The sequence below is a fragment of the Bos javanicus genome, chromosome 28 (assembly GCF_032452875.1).
Source record: "Bos javanicus breed banteng chromosome 28, ARS-OSU_banteng_1.0, whole genome shotgun sequence".
Taxonomy (NCBI): Eukaryota; Metazoa; Chordata; class Mammalia; order Artiodactyla; family Bovidae; genus Bos; species Bos javanicus.
In genome coordinates this window covers 8,147,250-8,166,492 of record NC_083895.1, presented here as the reverse complement: position 1 = coordinate 8,166,492, position 19,243 = coordinate 8,147,250, and positions in this window count along the sequence as shown.

Genomic DNA, 19,243 nt, shown 5'->3' with positions numbered 1-19,243 from the left:
AAGGAGTCCAGGTAGCTAGTGCTTAAAAGGCCTGAACTCCTCCAAGGCTTTCAGGGAAAGGTTTTTAACAGACAGAGTGAGGGACAGGGTGGGGTGGTGATCAGCTCATGGAAATATAGCTGGTGGTTGGTGGTTCTGATTGGTTGGTGGTGAGGTAATTGGGAGTCAGCATCATCAAACATCATCATCACTTCCAAATGATCTGGAACCTATGTGCTTGTGTGTGTGTGCTCAGTTGTTCAGTTGTGACTCTTTGTAGCCCACCAGGCTCCTCTACCCATGGAATTTTCCAGGCAAGAATACTGGAGTGGGGTACCACTTCCTACTCCAGGCATCTTACCGACACAGGGATTGAACTAGCATCTTTTGCGTCACCTGAACTGGCAAGCGAATTCTTCACCACTAGCACCACCTGGGAAGCTCTCTGTGCTTTTGGGAACATACAATTAACTCTTTCCACCTGATGGGAGTTTTAATATCTGCAAAACAGCTCAGACATGCTCAGAATATTATCTGTAGTCCTTAAGAAGGAACTAAAGGTCTTTGATTTTGTTTAATGGCTAAATTATTTTGTCTTGCTTGACTGTTTTCCTTTCTCTCTGTACCTCTATGATTAAATTTACTCTTTGGATCTTGGAAAGGCCTACGGGGCTGAAGTTTCTTTACAGATAGGAGGCAGCACGTGGTGGGGAGGGGTCTGCTCCAGGAAGGCACCACAGGGTCCTGTTCAGCTACACTGGGACTGATTTTCACATACTGCCTCCCTGGGGTTTTGCTGTTTCATGCCCACTGATATGAATCTTGTGCAAAGATCCTATCTTCATTATTGGTACTCAATGTTGTAGACCCTCAAGTCTGTTTTCACAGCAAAGCAGACTTGAAAACACAGTGACTTCAGGTCATGTATTGAGAGAGCCTATATGTATATATAGCATATAGGCCAAATAAGTGCTATTTCCTTCAGTGTCACCCCTGAGGGAGTTACTCTTTCAATTCAATCCTATTGTTATTGCTTGAAAATTTTTCAGAATTCTACTTTTGAAATGGTTTTTAGAATCTATAGCACAAACTTTTCAATATCTTCTGTGGTGATGATCTTTCTTCATGTAGTGTGGCTCAGGGTTTGGAAAACAGTCAAAACTCATTTGGAGCAAACTCTGGTTAAAATGTGGTTGATTAAGCTGAAGTGAAATCAGTTTGGGGTTTTGTTTTTTGCTTTGAGTGTGTTTTTTTTTTGTCAAATATTCACTCCGTTTTGGAGAATTGTCAGGAGACAGAAGCGAATCAGTGGGCCATGGCAGAGTGTTTTTCTATTGCATAAAATCTCTCAGATGCTTCAGTTTTTACATAATGATTCTCCTGGACTATTTGATGGTAGAGAGTAAAATCTACATACACAACACATTATGTCAAGGAAACAAATGAACATTGAATCATTTAACAATTTTGCTACACCTATTTTTTGGAATCTCTAAGACATTGTCATTTTCTATCATCAATTTAATTTTAGCTTTCAGATCATGTTGAAAAATAATTAACTAAAAATCTTTTGCTTTTTCTCTGGGCATTTCCTCAGAGTTTGTGAAAGACACATTAAAAGAAGAGGAACTCCAAAATGTGCAGAGCAGATGACCAGTTTGAATCCAAAGGCTGTCAGGCTGAAGAATTCTCCCTTACATGGGGGGGAGTTAGCCTTTTGTTTTACACAGGCCTTCAACTGATTGGTCAAGACCCACCCACATTATGGAGGTCAATCTGCCTTACTCAGTGTACTAATTTAAGTGCTACACTCATCCAAAAATGTCCTCACAGAAACACCCAGAATAATGTTTGACTGAGTATCTGGGCACCTCATGTCTGTCAAGTTGGCACAAAATCAACCATCACACAATCTATATTCACATTTTTTCACCATTACCCCTGATGAAAGATACAATCTTTCTTTGTCCCCAGAGCATCATAGAAAGCTCAAGCTTTGTATTTTCACGTTATGCAACTCATATTTTTTGCAGTTGATACTAGTAGAGTCTCAGGTAACTCACCTGCTCAGGATGAGCACTTAGTTCTAGAACCAAGTTTTGAACTCCAGTGGCAGTATTCTTTCCACAACCACATTCTGGTGTGTTTTCCATACAACTGACTTTTTTCTACGTGGTTGGTTTGCATCTTTGTTTACTTGTATTGCTTTGGGCATCGCTGTTAAAGTTCACAGGACAATTGAACCAGTCAAGGTTTTGATGTGTGTTGCAGTGTAAGAATGAACACAAAGTTACTTTGAGCAGCACTGTGTCATCATAGCATCTTTCGAAATATCTTCAAACCTCTTTGTGCAATCAAAAACACTCGTTTGACACTTTTTTACTCATACACTTATTTTAATATGCCAGCTGTCTACTTGGCAAATTGACTAAACTTTCTTCAAAATGTGATGTGAATTCTTTGTTCTGATTACCAGCTACTCCTTTGTACCATGCAGTGAAGCAATGTGCACTGAAGCTTGCTCTAAGACACAAGGACTGTTGTGTGTGTTTAAATTTTCTATTTGAAAATTGGAAGAAGGAGAAGGAGCATGGAACTAAAAGTCAGGAGATGTTGCCTATGGAATTTCACTGCAACTAAATACTTTTGAGACCTTGATCCAATAATTTTATTTCTAAGACTATCGGTAAAAGGAGATGGATTCTCTTAAACTATTCTTTCTCCTTCGCATTTGTGCAATAATTCACAAGACACACTCATATACATTGTTTCATTCAACTCTGGCAAGTTCACCTTGAAGTGGATATTATCTTTTATGCTGTAGGGTCAATGTTTCCATCAGGAGACCTACAATTAAATGTTGCCATATGTCTCTGATAGTATCTTCCTTCTATGCTTCTTAAGCCACAAAGGAGAAGTCATCTGCTTGTTGTTACTGCTCAAGCAAACTGAATAACTATTCAGGGATCCATGCATAGTAGATCCATCCATTGACTAGATGCTCATCATGACTACAGGAAATGCAGAACACCCAGTACTTAGGATGGACAAAAACATCATAACAAAACTTGATAACTCCTCAAAATCATAGAACAGGTGAACTTTCAGCCTGGGGGCAGCCTGGTGGTGGTGCTGGAAAGCATGATATAGATTTAAGAACTTGAGGAGAAAAGCATAATTTCACTCCTTTCAGAGTGACAGAGAAAAGTGATTTTCTCACCCATCTGACATTCTGACATACATGTCTCAAGCCCAAACCTCTCCAATGGCCATCTTCCCATGAATGTCCAATGGGTATCTCAAGATTAACATATATAGTAACAGATCAAATTCCCAATCTTCCCCTCCATCATGAAATTTACTTCCTGTAGTCTTTCCCTCTCAAGTAACAGCTGATTCACCCTCCTACTGACTCAGGCCAAAACCCCTGAAGTCATTCTTGAAACCTGTCTTTCCCTCACACCCCACATCCAAACCATCAGGAAGTCAGACTAGTGCTGCTTTCTTACAATTTCTACTACTAACTTCCCATATGGCCTCCTTTCTGCACCATTGCAATAATCTACTAATTACTCTCCCTGATTTTATCCTTACCGTCTACTCCTTAGCGACCCCTACCAATGCAGCATTCAGAATAATACTATTATAATAAATAGTACTGGAAATACTGCTTGGAAATCTCCAATGGGTTTTGCATCAGAGTGAAAAACTGAAGAACCTTACCATAGCCCCCAAGCCTCCTGCTCTCTCTGATCTTATTATTTCCTCTCTTTAGGCATGGCTCACTGATCAGCAGTTACAGGGAACTCTTTGCTGCCTTTCAAAAACTCCAACAACCTCCCAGCAAAGGTGTCTTCTTTACAATAGTTCAGTCACAGAAATATAACTTCCATGAGAGCAAGGATTTTGTCTGTTGTGTTTGCTGATATATCCTCAGTGTTTCACATCATGCCTGGTACAAGGTGGGCACTTAATAAATATTTGTTGGATTAAATTTAATGCATAGCCCAGACCTGGATCATCCCATCCTCTCCTCAGGGACAAAGACCTCAGTTCTGGGCAGAAAAGCATTTCTGTGATTGAAAACCTCCCAGTGTCAAGTTCTGCACCTGGATCCCTGGTGTCTTGTCTTAGTTATGAATGAACATTGGGCATCCTATACATTTAAATTAAAAAGTAACTGAAAATTGATTCTGCTAGAAAAAATGTCTTGACACTGGCTTCAGGCACCCTCAGAAACACTTCTTGGCAATATTTTATGCTTCCTTCTTATAACCTTTCCCACCCTGACAACAATATTAAATAAATTCGGTGTCTCTGTTTCAAGTCTGCATTCAGATACAATGCAGTTCACATCACCTTTTCACCAGCCTGCCACCTGGATGGATCTGTGGCTTTGTGGAAGACCCTAGTTAAAATCTGACCAAATCCTGAGACTTCTTTGGTAGTCCTGTGGTTAACAGTCTTCCTGCCAGTGCAGGGCACATGGGTTCAATTCTCTGTTCTGGGAAGATGTCACATGCAACTAAGCCTGAGTGTCCCAACTACTGACCCCTTGTGCCCTAGAGGCTGTGCTCCACAACGAGAGAGGCCGCCTCAATGAGAAGCCCACACACCATAACGAGAGAGTGGCCCCAACTCTCGACAACTAGAGAGAGCCTACGTAGCAACCAAGACCAGTGCGGCCAAAAATAAATAACACATAAAAATTTATTTAAAAATAACAGAAATTTGACAAAATCCTGCCACACAATCTAGGGAAGGGAAAGTTAGTGTGTGTCTCATGCCAATTACTATTGGAATAAACGCAGCTTTAGCTGAACAATAAAAGCATTGCTCATCTGAAGAGCTCATCGAAATTGGATATACAGATGTGGAGTCAGGGTTCTTTGATTTTATAGGTCATTGACAAAGTATTCGAGAGCAGAAAGCTTCTACTGTGACCAGAGGCACAGGGTGGAGAGTAGGGAGGTGAGGGTAACTCACAGGGACAAGTGTGCCCTGACCTTGGTTTCACAGCACAGGGAGCAAAGGCCGTGACCCAGACCCACATTACCATGCCTTTTCAATGTGGTTCCAGTGATAAGTGAAAGCCGTGGCTTTCCAATAAGCTGACATCACTACAGACACACACAGTGTCATGTCTCCTCACCAGGTTTAAACACATTTGCTTGACAAATTCATTGTTTCATGATCTATCTGCTATAACACTATGCCCAGTTGTTAACTAAGACAGCAATTAGCCAAGTGGAAGAAAAACAACACAATGATTTCAGCTTCTTTGGATGCAGATTGGGAAATCCCTTCTCTTTTTTCTTGCCATGGAGATCTCCTTAAGAGTGGGATGGCAATACAAGTTAATGATCATGTATGTCTCCTAGAAAAATGCTCTTTTTGCATTACAAAAATCTCAGATCTTTGTGCCCTTGAACAACACAGAGGTTAGGGGTGCAGACCCTTTGTTCAGTTGAAAAATCTGTGTATAGTCAGCCCTCTGTATATGAGGTTCCTCTATATCAGTAGTTCTGCATCCATGGATTCAACCAACCCCATGTTGTATAGTACTACATTATTTTTAAAAAACTAAATGTAAGTGGACCCACATATTTCAACCCTCTATTGTTCAAGAGTCAACTGTATATGTATTTTAACCTTGAAAAGCACAGATTGAGACAAAAGCAGAGAGTTGTGTTTTCTTAGGCAACAAATATTTTTAAACTGTCATAATATGAAAACAATAACAATAACCTTTTTATGTATGTGATTATTTCCTTTTGAAGACCCCATTATACACAGGCATATGGAGAGAGGAAAAATAGTTGTGACAAATTATTTTGGAAATTGGATGTGTGTTTAAAGGGAAAAAAATGTATGAGTAATCCTGAAACGAGCAGCTGGGGGAAGTGTGACTACCGTTCATCCCTAAAAGAAGCAGGGATTTTAAAGCAGTTCATGAACTGAGGTAGTTGAAGAATCCCAAAGAATATTTAACCACTGTGCAAAAACTTGAACTTTTATGGAAAAATCAATAAAAGTTTCCATTAAAATATAGGCTGCTTGTTAAGAAATAGTTGATATCTTACTAAATCACAATCCAAGTGTTCTACTTGCATCAAGGATACTTTTTTTCAGAAAATGGATATAAGATCGGATAAAACCAGCAGACTCAGATATGTATGTGTCACTGGTACCACCTGAAATTTTTTAAATGACAAAAGAGATCTACAAAAAGAAAACAAAAACTATGATGAGGAGTGATAAAAAAGAAAGTGTATCATGAGTAAGTCAGAAATATTGGACAATTAAAACAAAATAGAAACCAGATAAGACTGCTGAAGAAATATTTAGAGAGATTAGAATCCAAACATACCCACGTGAGACTGTCTGCAAGAGGTCTGGTCTACCAAGTGGAGCAGCGTAGGCTGCAGAGAGAGTGAGCTCAATCGATGAGAGCTCCTGGAGAAGCCATCTCCTCCCCTGCTTGTTCTGACCTGTGGCCTCAGCAGCCTTTGCCTCAGATTCATTTATGGGCAAACGCCCTGCAGCCAGAGAGGCAGGAAATGGTCCAGGTGATGACTCTAGAGAGGAGACAGGAATCGCCAGGCAAAGAAGAGAAGCCGTCGGAAAACCCTGCTGTTTCTCACCTCCCCCAACCCCACCCGACACACATACACACACACACATACACAGCTGAGCAGGAATCGTCTCTCTTCTTGTGTGAGTTTCAGTATATTGTGTTCAAGGAATCAGTTCATTTTATCTAAGTTATTAAATTTGTGAGATATAGTGGTTCATAATATTTTTTTACTGTCTTGTTAATGTCTATGGGATCTGCAGTGGTGGCCACTCTTTCCTGTCTGATACTGGATTTCAGCCTAGCAATTGTTTTAACTGTAATCCACTGTTCTTATACAGAGAAGCTCTACTGATGCGGCAGCAGGCGTCGGGGTAGGGGACGCATTCTACCACCTTACCATTGGGTCTCAGTCTTTTCTGAGCCTGGGTCCCAGTGCTTGAGATCATCACAAATGCTCCTAAGCTTTCTTCTTCCCCGCTTAGATGAGATAGGAAGGTTCCACGGGAGCCAGAACTGGGTATGTTGAGTCTCTGTGGTGCAATCAGTGCTATCAGCTATTAACTGAAAGATTGGAGGTTTGAACCCACCTAGGGACGACTGCCCTTGTGATTTTTTTAGTATGTAGTTTAAGGGTTTGCAGTGGCTCAGATAGTAAAGAATCTGCCCACAATGCAGGAACCTGGGTTCGATCCCTGAGTTGGGAAGAACCCTTGGAGAAGGAAATGGCAACCCACTCCAGTATTCTTGCCTGCAAAATCCCATGGACAGAGGAGCCTGTTAATTATATCTGTTTATCCTTCCCCTCTGCCGAAAGCAAACAGGAACTTTTCCAAGATCGTCATAGAGAGAACTTGATGGGGCTTCTGGAGGTAAAACTCATAAAAGTGGAGGGGCCCTTCTAAGACTGGGCCCTTGGAGTTTTGAATGCTCAAATTTGTTAACACTGAGCCTCCTGCAAATATCAATTAGAGTTTAAGTTTTCCTACTAGTACTGGCTCCTGGCAGGTTTCTGTTCCTGAGTTTCTGCTCCTGGTAAATTGTGATTCTCAGCATCCAGTTCTCATCCACTTTTCTCTCCCAGGCAAAAAAAAAATCATTTGCCCTGTGACCACACTTCTTTGAGGAACCTTAAAAGAGCTATTGTTTCTCAGTTTGTTCAGATTTTCTCTTGTTGCAAAAATTGGAATGGTAAACATTTGTTATAAAGATGTTTCTAAGAATCTTGTTTGCAAGCTGCTTTGAAGATAGTATTATATCAGCGAATTAAAGTTATATGCATTCTGTAAAGCATATGGAAAAGTGTTTTAAGAACTGTTTCTATAGAGATATTTTTAAGAATGCTACCTGAAGCTGCATTAAGCTGAGGGAAATAAAAGAAAGAAAAGAAAAAAAAATATTGGGGTGATGCCTTCCAAGTGCTGTACCTGTAGAACTGGATACTATCTGAAAGTGCAGGAACAGGAAAATAAGCAAGCACTTAAAAGTCACCAAATATGTGAAGAGGACACAAATGGGAGGGACAAATAATGAAATTAAGAAATAGCAAAAGGCCTGAGTTTTTAGGACAACTGAGGAAGATTTGCTGCTGCTGCTGCTGCAAAGTCGCTTCAGTCATATCCGACTCTGTGCGACCCCATAGAGGGCAGCCCACCAGGCTCCCCTGTCCCTGGGATTCTCCAGGCAAGAACACTGGAGTGGGTTGCCATTTCCTTCTCCAATGCATGAAAGTGAAAAGTCAAAGTGAAGTCGCTCAGTCGTGTCCGACTCTTCACAACCCCATGGACTGCAGCCTACCAGGCTCCTCCGTCCATGGGATTTGCCAGGCAAGAGTACTGGAGTGGAGTGCCATTGCCTTCTCCAGAGGAAGATTTAAACAGATATAATTAACAGTCTCAAAAGGGTTTTGCATCAAAAAACAAGAACAAATTGTTTTTTAAAAAACTTAGAAAAAATATATAAGCATTGATTTTTTAAAAATCACCTTAATACATGATGTGAAAAGTCAAATAACAAATACAAAGAGCAAAGTAGTGAACTGGAAAATGGAGATAGAAAGTCTCTTTGAATGTTGGGCAAAACTACCCCAAAATAAGCAAATCATAATAGAAAGTTTGGAGACCTGGAGGATAGATGTTGAATGCAGGTTGAGAAAACAGAATTGAAGGAAGGAAATCATTTTCTATGCTCATTGTCTAAGAGGCAAACAGTTGTCAGTTTTAAAAATAAAAATTGTATATATTTAAAGTGTACAATATAATGACTTGATGTGTATACACACTGAAATGATTAGTATAGTCAAGCTAATTAACATGTCTTCACATAGTTATACCATTCTTTATGTGTGAGGAGAGAGCCTGAAATCAATTCTCTTAGCAAATTTCCTATATTTAATGTGGTATTATTAGCTAGATTCGTCATGCTGTACATTGATTCTCTAGACTTATTTATCTTATGTAACTGCAACTCTGTACCATCTGATCAATATTTCCTCATTTGTTCCATAAAGAGAAAATGATTTTTAGGAGTGAGAGAGAGACCTAAATTAGCATCAGGCAGTCTGTAATGCCCTCCGTCTTAAGGAAATCAAGAACTCTTCTAAGATCCCTCCATCCATCCCCATTTCTCTGCTTTTTATAGAATCTCCTCAAATGGCTTGTACATATTCACTGACTCAAGTGTCTCCCTCCAGCCACTCTTGAACACTCTCTGTTTTGCTTGTTCATTTTTTTTTAATGAGCTCTAGATGTTGCAGGCTTCAGCTCTGGGACTTGTTGAATTCACAGTCACCTTTTCAATGGTTCGGTCTGATAGCTTTAAATACCACCTGTGTGCTGATGACTCCCAAACTTGTATCTCTAGGCTGAATTTCTCTTTTGAAACCAAGCCTCATACATTCAATAGTCTATATAACACCTCTGCATAGAAGTGAAATAACACATCTGAAATCTGTCTTTGAATCACCTCCTATACCACACCTCCCCTCCAAGGACCTACCCTGTCTCAGTAAATATGATTGCTTCATCTCATTTGCTCAGTCCAAAGCTCCTAAAGGCATCCTTACTTTGTCTCTTCCTCTTACATGTCATGTTCACATCTGTGTTTACTAGACACAGCTAACCATGTGAGCTCCGCTTCAACTGTATCCAGGCTCAGTTACATATGACCTCAGCCACTCTCATGCAAATCCAATCCAACATTTTCCACCTGCAGTAGCTTCCCAACAATTTCATGCCTCCACTCTTCCTGCTGAAGTCTCTGGTGGCTCCGATGGTAAAGAATCTGCCTGCAATGCAGGAAATGCAGGTTCAATCCCTGCATCGGGAAAATTCCCTGGAGTAGGAAATGGCAACCCACTCCAGTATTCTTGCCTGGAGAACCACAGATAGAGGAGCCTGGTGGGCTACAGTCCATGTGTCACAAAGAGCAGGACACAACTGAGCAACTACGAAACTCTTCCTACTAAGTGTTAAGTACTGTATATAGTTAGTTCTTTACATAGTTGACAGAATTTATAAAAATTAGATTGTTATTCCCCTGTTCACTCACTCCTGTCTACACCTATAGCTTTCCATGATGCTCATGTTAACATTTAAAGTCATCACTATGGTTTATGAGCCCTCAGTGATCTGACCTCTGGTTAGCTGTTGACTATCTCTCCTACCACTTTCTCTCCATCTCTTTGCTCTTATCACACTGGTTCTCTTTTCTTTTCTTAAACATATAAAACTGATTTCAGCCTCAAAACCTTGCTAATTACTCTACCAAGAACACTCTTTTCAGGCATGTGAAATGACCCCTCAAGTTATTAATATCTCTACTCAAATGTCACCTCTCAGGAGACGTCTTCTCTAACCACTCAAGTAGCAACACCCCTTGCCTAGTCACAATATATTTTCATACCTTGCTTTATTTCAATTCACAGTACTTATGAATAATTGAAATTTTATTATATATATTATACACTGTATCTATTAGGTATAGTCTCCCCATGAAAATGTGGAGTTTGTTATATGCACCTCTGTGCCCTCTGTGTATTATAAAACTACCTAGTACATAATGTTTAATGAAAACTTGTTAATGACTAAAAAAAATAAATGAATCATGAGAATAAAAAAACAACATTCTAGCTGAAAGAAAGAGATCTAATCATTATGTGATGGTATTTTAGAGTACAAAGGGTACAGGAGATATTTCTAAAACTTCCATAAAGGAGAGCATGAGTTACTTCTTAGAACACGTTGTTTTATCTAGTGAAAAATGATAGGCAGCACAGACAGGCTTAAGGAATAAAGAGGTTGCATTATCACCTCTGAGGAAAGCCCAGTAATGGGACAGCTTTCAAAGGCTGGTCGATTTAGTAGCTCAATAATGTCACCAGAGAGCCCCTTTCTTTTCATCTCTGCTCGGCTATACACAGAATTAATTCTTTTCTAAGACTGGCTTATTGTATTGACTGCTAATCTCAGTTGGAGCTACATGCTTCTTTGTTTATACAAAGGGAGAGAGAGAGCAAGATTTTTCTTTAGAATCTCCGGATTCTAACCAAGGTTAGGATCAGCAGATTTCTTTAATACATATAACTCCCAGACTTTCCTGGTGGTCCAGTGGTTAAGAATCCACCTGCTAATGCAGGGGACATGGGTTTGGTTCCTGGTCCAGGAAGATTCCACAGCTAAGGAGCCAGTGCAACAAGAGAAGCCATTGCAATGAGAAACCCACACACCACAGTTAGACAGCAGCCTCCACTCACTGGCCTCCACAGAGAACGCCCAAGCAGAGCAGTGAAGACCCAGCGCAGTCCAAAAACAAACAAACAAAATGACGTATCCCCACACCTAGACCAATGGAGAAGTTTGCAGGAATGCACTGTGATCACTGGCTTAAGCCGACCTAGGACCCTGAAGCTGTGGGGTGTGGGGAGGGTCATCTTTGTCATTAGCACATGGAGTAAGAGGCACAAATGTGAATGTGCAAAAGAAAACCTAGGTGTTGGGAAGAAGAGAGGTGGAATGAGTGCTGGAAAGTGGTTAATGAGGTGAGTCACACCTACAGAAGGATGGCAGTCAGAAGGGTACCAGATATCACAGGTAACTCTGTGATGGGAGAAATCAATCCAAAGGTCTGAGGAGAAAGACTGAGCCTAGAATTCTATAACCAGCTAAACTAGTCAGACTCATGGCTGAAGCAAGGATGAGAATGCACACAGAAAGAATAAAGTTTATTGACCATGAATTCTCTCTGAAAAGTTATTGGAAAACACACACTAGTCAAACAAATGTTTTCAAAAAGAGGAAGCTATGAGATATAAGAAATAGTAACAAAGAGACAAAGTTAGCATCAGTATTATTCATTAAGTAAAAACAAATCAAGCACAGGATGACATTAAAATCACAGAGACACTGATGTATAGAACAGTCTTATGGACTCTGTGGGAGAGGGAGAGGGTGGGAAGATTTGGGAGAATGGCAATGAAACATGTAAAATATCATGTAGGAAACGAGTTGCCAGTCCAGGTTCTATGCACGATGCTGGATGCTTGGGGCTGGTGCGCTGGGACGGCCCAGAGGGATGGTATGGGGAGGGAGGAGGGAGGAGGGTTCGGGATGGGGAACACATGTATACCTGTGGAGGATTCATTTTGATATTTGGCAAAACTAATACAATTATGTAAAGTTTAAAAATAAAATAAAATTAGAAAAAAAAATCACAGAGAAGGAATTCTCTGGTGGTCCAGTGGTTAAGAATTCATCTTGCAATGCAGAGGGTGTTGGTTTGATCCTTGGTCAGGGAACTAAAATCCCATGTGCCTTGGGGTCAAAAAACAAAACCATAAAATAAAAACAGAAGCAATATTGTAACAAATTCAATAAAGAATTTGAAAATGGTCCACACCAAAAAACTTTTTAAAAAATCACAGGTAACATCATAGAAGAAGTAGCAAAAGAAGAGAGGGATGAGGTAAATTAAATCATGTCACAATGCAGAGTGGCTGGGGTGGAGTGGGTAAAAAAACTGAGTTGGGAATGGAGTTGATAAGGGAGCTTGATTCCATGTTCTGCGGAGCCTTGGATTTGAATTGTAGGGTGATGGGAAGCCACTGGAGGGCTTAGAGAAGGAGAGAGCCTTATCTGATAGATACTTTTAAGTGATCATTCTCTTTGGGGTGTAGAAAATTAACTAGGGTGGAAATAGGGAGAGGGCAAGTGAGGAGGGGAAAAAGAGACTAAAAGAGCTATTCTTACAGGATCCAGGCAAGACAGAAAGATGCTTTTACTAGAATGATTGTGGAGGAAGTGAGAAATGGGCAAATCAGAATGGAATCCAAAGACTGAGTTCACAGGATCCACCATAGATATAATATATCTGCCATAGAGAGGAAAAAAGAGGATTGGAGAATGGCTCCAAGGATTTTGGCTTAAGTAACTGGTAGATTGCAATTGCCATTTCCTGAGAAAGGAAAGACTTGGAGGGAAGTAGTGGGTAAGGATATTACTCAGTTGCTCAGTTGTGTCCAACTCTTTGTGACCCCATGGACTGTACCCTGCTAGGTTCCTCTGTCCATGGGATTCTCCAGGCAAGAATACTGGAATGGATAGCCATTCCCTTCTCCAGGGGATCTTCCCGACCCAGGGATTGAACCGGGTCTCCTGCATTGCAAACAGATTCTTTACTGCTGAGCCATCAGGGAAACTGATTAGGAAAACAAAGAATTACATTTTTCACATGCTATTATTATAATGAATTAGGTATCCAATTGAGATGTCCAAGAAGCTGTTGGACACACAAATAGAAGCTCAGAGGAGAGCAGATTCATGAATACTCACTTTCTGTTATTCTTCATATCTCTTTATCTGGCACAATATTATAGATAATTTTTTGTACCTATTCAACTTTTTTCAAAATATTTTGAAAGGGGAAGCAAGCTTGGTGTCATAATTTTATAACCTTATATTTGGAGGCAGGATCATAAATATTTGTTTCATTATGAGGCTTCATACATTATACATGTATTTCATCTATTCTTTTGTGGGTATGAAACACAAAAGAAAAAAGACACTGGGAGGTTAAGATATATAAACTGAAGTTTGGATAACTCTTGAGCTTGAAACTAAGAAACAGCAGAGAACTCGGGCTGCAGTTAAAATTTGACATGGGATCAAACCCATGCTGATTGGATATCAGCATGCTCGCATGTAGATGGAATGACCAGGAAAGAAAGCAGGATGATATAAAGGAGGAGGGATGGAACCACTGCACACTGTTGCAGCTGGCCTCGGTGTTGAGTAGAAGCCATTTTCCTCCATCTCAGTAGGGAAGGGCTAGTGGGTGTTTCCCATGGGGGACATTGAGCAGGCTGGCAGTTTCTCCTCGGCATCCACAATACATCCGCAAGCCTCCTAGGTGCTCCTCAGCTGGGACTGCTTTAAAAGAACAGGGAAGCTTTTGTGCTTCCCTGGTGGCTCAGTTGGTAAAGAACGTGCCTGCAATGCTGGAGACTGGGGTTCAACCCCTGGGTCAGGAAGATCCCTTGGAGAAGTGAATGGCAACCCACTGCAGTGCTCTTTCCTGGGAAATCCCATGGACAGAGGAGCTTGGTGGGCTATGGTCCATGCGGTCACAAAAGTCGGATGCGACTAAACCAGCACCAAAAATACCTAATGCCTAGACCTCACCTTGAACCAATCAAATCACATCCCGTAGGAATGAGGCTTTGGTTTTGTTTTAAAGATTTTTATTTGTTTAAAAGCTTCCTGGGAAATTGGAATGTGGATCCAAGGCTGAGAAACAGAGTTCTAACTCCTGAAAATGCATTGAGTGGACAAAAGAAGAAGGAAAACGTCCTTAGTGGATGAGGTAGCAAAGCCTTCCATAACCTGGACACGGAAATGCCATTTAGAAAAATGTCACAGGCCCCGCTAAGCTGTGCCCTGGGAAGCCTGTAAATTCTCTTTTCTCTGTCCAGCCTCAACCCGAACTCCTCTCCATAAAACTTCGTTAGCATTCCTAGAGCACCTTCTTTTGGCAAAATATTTCACTGTATGGAAAGGAAACACATTCGATTATACCTACAAGAGGAAAATAAAGCTCATGGAAAAGAGGACCAAATAAGACTTTGTGGGCAGAATTTGATGGTCAACATCAGCACTTGCTTGATTTTGAGTTTTTCTCCGACCTTTGAGCTTCACTCTCCCCTTATCCCTGCAGTGTTCCTTAGACTATGCCTGCAATATTTAGAACTGGGAGAATCCATGGGAATGTCTGCACTGATGGCTTGTGACTTTTGTTTTTTAAATTGAAGCCCCCACAGTCTCTATCCAAGCAATGTCTAAGCTGACATGGGTTGAGGGGCAGGGCAGGGAGGTTGATGAGCAGCCTCTTGGGTAGAAGAGGCAGAGGGAGTAACAGGAACCCCACCTCTCTTCTTCAGGAGGCCAAAAGAGCAGGGTATGAAAACCTAGACAGAACGAATTCCAAATCTGTAGATGAAGAAATGGGGGTAGGGACTTCCCTGGTGGTCCAGTGGTTAAGAAGCCAACCTGCCAATGCAGGGGACACGGTTCCATCCCTGTCCTGGGAAGATTCCACAAGCTCATGCCCCACAACAACTGAAGCCTGTGAGCCCTGGAGCCTGTGCTCTGATCCACAGCAAGAGAAGCCACGGCATTGAGAAGCCCACGACCTCAAACTGAGAGTAGCCTCAGCTTGTCATAACTAGAACAAGCTTGTGTGCAGCAATTAAGGCCCAATACAACCAAAAATAAATAGGTAACAATTTTTTAAAATAGGCTAGGAGAGCTGATGTATCTTGTTCAAAGACAACCAACCAGTGAAGGACCAGATTCAGCAGATGGCCCGAGTCCCAGCTCCTGTGTCTTCTATATCCCCAAACTTCCTTCTGCCTTTGTAGAGACACAGCGCACTGGCTAGGAAAAAAAAGTTTAAAAGCTATGATCAAGAGACTAATCAAGGTGTAACTTGCTGCTGTTGCTACTGTTTAGTCATGTCCCACTCTTTGCAGACCCATGGACTGTAGCCTGCAGGCTCCTCTGTCCATGGGATTTCCCAGGCAAGAATATTGGAGTGGGTTGTCAGTTCCTTCACCGGGGGATCTTCCTGACTCATGGATCAAACCTGAGTTTCCTTCTTGGCAGGTGGATTTTTTTTTTTTTACCACTGAGCCATCTGGGAAGCCCCTGGTCTAATGTATAGCTTACCAAATATGGAATTAGGTTTCCAGAGATAGTAAATAAAAATACAGAACACAAGTTAAATGTAAATTTCAGATATACAATAAATAACTTTAGTATAAGTATATCCCTTGTAGTACTTGTGATATACAAAAATATTGATTGTTTACCTGATCTTCAGATTCAACTGGGCATTCTGTTATTTTATCTGACAAACTTTTCTGAAGCTAATCCTGAAAACACTGTTAATCCTACCACATTCTGATTAACTGAGTGGTAGTCAAAATCATTTCAACACCCCTTTTGTTTTCTTTAGTAAGGGAATTATGAAGAAGGGAATTCAACACACTCTAGTCAAGAAAAACACACACCATCTCCCAGACAATGGTAGGTAATGTAGATCCAGAGTTGAGAAACAGAATTCCAGCTCCTGAAAATGTATTGAAGAAATAAAGCAAAAAAAGAAAATTTTGGTACTGAATGAGTCTAGCATAGTCTGGCGTTGCAAGGACTTCAATCATTTTACAAAGTCAAAAATCCTAAAGTCTTGGAACCTTCTGAAGGAGGAAAAGTAAATTTTAAAACTCATGATTTTTCTGAAGATACGATTTGTTCAGCTCTTCTTTCATGAAGAAAGCCCAACTCCTTCTCAGATGTTGACTTGCTGTCAGCCTCGAAGGGCTGTGGAGGATTCTTTTTTTATCCCAATAATCCATCAGCCATAACAATGGCTAGCCTAAGAAAGCAGAGAGTGATCTTAGGTTACAGATCAGAGGAAGTGAGTCCTTTTTATTTGGCACTTTGGGAAATTCAGAATGCTTTTAGAATCTTGATAGTATTATCAAGAATTCAACTTTCATTCAGCTTTGCCAAGAGCTAAGAAGACTTAAAAAAAATCTATTTTGGCTGGCCAGATTTCACCCCATTGCACCATAATTGCCTACTGCTTAAAGCTCAACATTCAGAAAACTAAGATCATGGCCTCCAGTCCCATCACTTCATGGCAAATAGATGGGGAAACAGTGGAAACAGTGGCTGACTTTATTTTTCTGGGCTCCAAAATCACTGCAGATGATGACTGCAGCCATGACATTAAAAGATGCTTACTTCTTGGAAGGAAAGTTATGACCAACCTAGACAGCATATTAAAAAGCAGAGACATTACTTTGCTAACAAAGGTCTGTCTAGTCAAGGCTATGGTTTTTCCAGTGGTCATGTATGGATGAGAGAGTTGGACCATAAAGAAAGCTGAGTGCCGAAGAATTGATGCTTTTGAACTGTGGTGTTGGAGAAGACTCTTGAGAGTCCCTTGGATTGCAAGGAGATTCAACCAGTTCATCCTAAAGGAGATCGGTCCTGGATGTTCACTGGAGGGACTGATGTTGAAGCTGAAACTCCAGTACTTTGGCCACCTGATGCAAAGAGCTGACTCATTTGAAAAGACTCTGCTGCTGGGAAAGATTGAGGGTGGGAGGAGAAGGGGATGACAGAGGACGAGATGGTTGGATGGCATCACGGACTCAATGGACATAGGTTTGGGTGGACTCCAGGAGTTGGTGTTGGACAGGGAGGCCTGGAGTGCTGCAGTTCATGGGGTTGCAAAGAGTCAGACACGACTGAGCGACTGAAATGAACTGAACTGAGCTGACACACATATACCTCTTTTTAAGAGTTAACTCCAGCCTGGATTTCCCAGGAAAGTCTCACCAAAAGGATGTTGAGAAACATGTCTCTAAGGAGAAAAGAGAAAGTAAGAAATTAAATACCTTGCTTAGAGGATGATGGCGATCATGCGTATTTAAAATCCACAGATAATCTCAAACATGATTGCTAGTAGCTTTAACTTGTCATTTCCCCCTTTTGTTTTTAAGTCAAACATACAAAAAGATTATACAGTGAACCCACTCTTATTGCTTCCCTCTTACCCTTTACCGTCTAGTGTATCCAGGCTGTATTGGTGTATTCACACCTGATAATGGGCAAATCACCAGATGGGGAGGAGTAGGAGGGGTTGGGGGTAGAGAGGTGGGGGACAGATGGGAGGGAGGCCAGGGCAAGGAAGAGGGCAGGAGGCTTTGATGATTCACATGTTTCATGTTTATTTCCTCAAAAATTAGAATCCTTCTTTAAGGGAGGGCAGGATGAATTGGGAGGTTGGGACTGACATATATGCACTACCATGTATAAAAGAGATAGCGAGAACCTGTTATAAAGCACAGGAAATTCAGCTTGGTGCTCTGTGATGACCTACAAGTCAGGGATAACAGGCTGGGATGGGAGGGAGGCCCCAGAGAGAGGGATATATGTATGCATATGGCTGATATACTTCATTGTACAGCAGAAACTAACATAAAATTGTAAAACAATTATATCCCAATTAAAAAAAAAATGTTAGAATTTGACTGTGTGCCTTTGAAGAGGGCAAAGAAGAAACAAAGCTAGAAGGCAGTGTGGGGGGAAATTACAGAGCAGGAACAGAGAAATCTCTTTGAGGTATACCTTCATTTAAAATATTTAACAGTGTAGGTGTGTACCAAAGAACTGGCAGAATATTTCAATGCCAGAAGTTAAGAATGTACTCTAGTAAATCAATTCAATTTTTATTTTAAAATAAAAATTAAATTAAAAAAATAATATACCCTAGTCCTTCATTCTAACCCTGGGGTGGGGGAAGGGCTCTGACTACATGTCAGGCTGGGAGCTGAAGCAAGATAAGCCTCTGTCATCACCTGCTTGGAACAAGCCTGATGGGAGAAGAAATCGACAGGCTTTGGCACCTACTTCTCACTGGAAGGCGGCTGGGGACTGGGTGGTACCTGAGCCAACTCTGCCCTGAGTCTTGCCAGCTTCCTTCCATAAGAATTGTGCAAAGTGAGGCATAGCACAGCAGAAGTGGTTTCCAGAAAATGATGCCTCCTTTAAGGTTTTGGAGCCGATGGCACAGGTATGAACCTGCACCTGGAGTGGTGATTTTCACTCTCAAGTGTAAAGACTTGAAGGGTCTGACTCGGCATCACACTACCCCAAGCTGCATCCTAGAGCAAGATGACACTGTTGTGTTCGTTTAGGTGCTCAGTTGTATCTGACTCTTTTGCAACTTCATGGAGTGTAGGTAGCCTGTCAGGCTTCACTGTCCATGGGATTCTCCAGGCAAGAATACTGGAGTGGATTGCCATTTCTTTCTCCAGGGGATCTTCCTGACCCAAGGATCAAATTCGTGTCTTCTGCATTGGCAGGCATCTGCCCCTGAGCCACCAGAGAAGCCCGTATCTTTCTGCAAATACCAATACATGAAGATGATCTTACATTGTAGAAATACTGAGAAAGCAATGTCAACAGCTGGAAAAACAGCTTGTCCAGCCTCAGACACTTACAAAGGATTTATGTCTGGCACACTTAAGAAACTCATGAAAATAATTAGAGAAAAATCAGGAAACCATTTAGAATACAGGCAAAGGAAATGAATAAGCAATTCACAGAAATGAAAAACTGAAGAGCT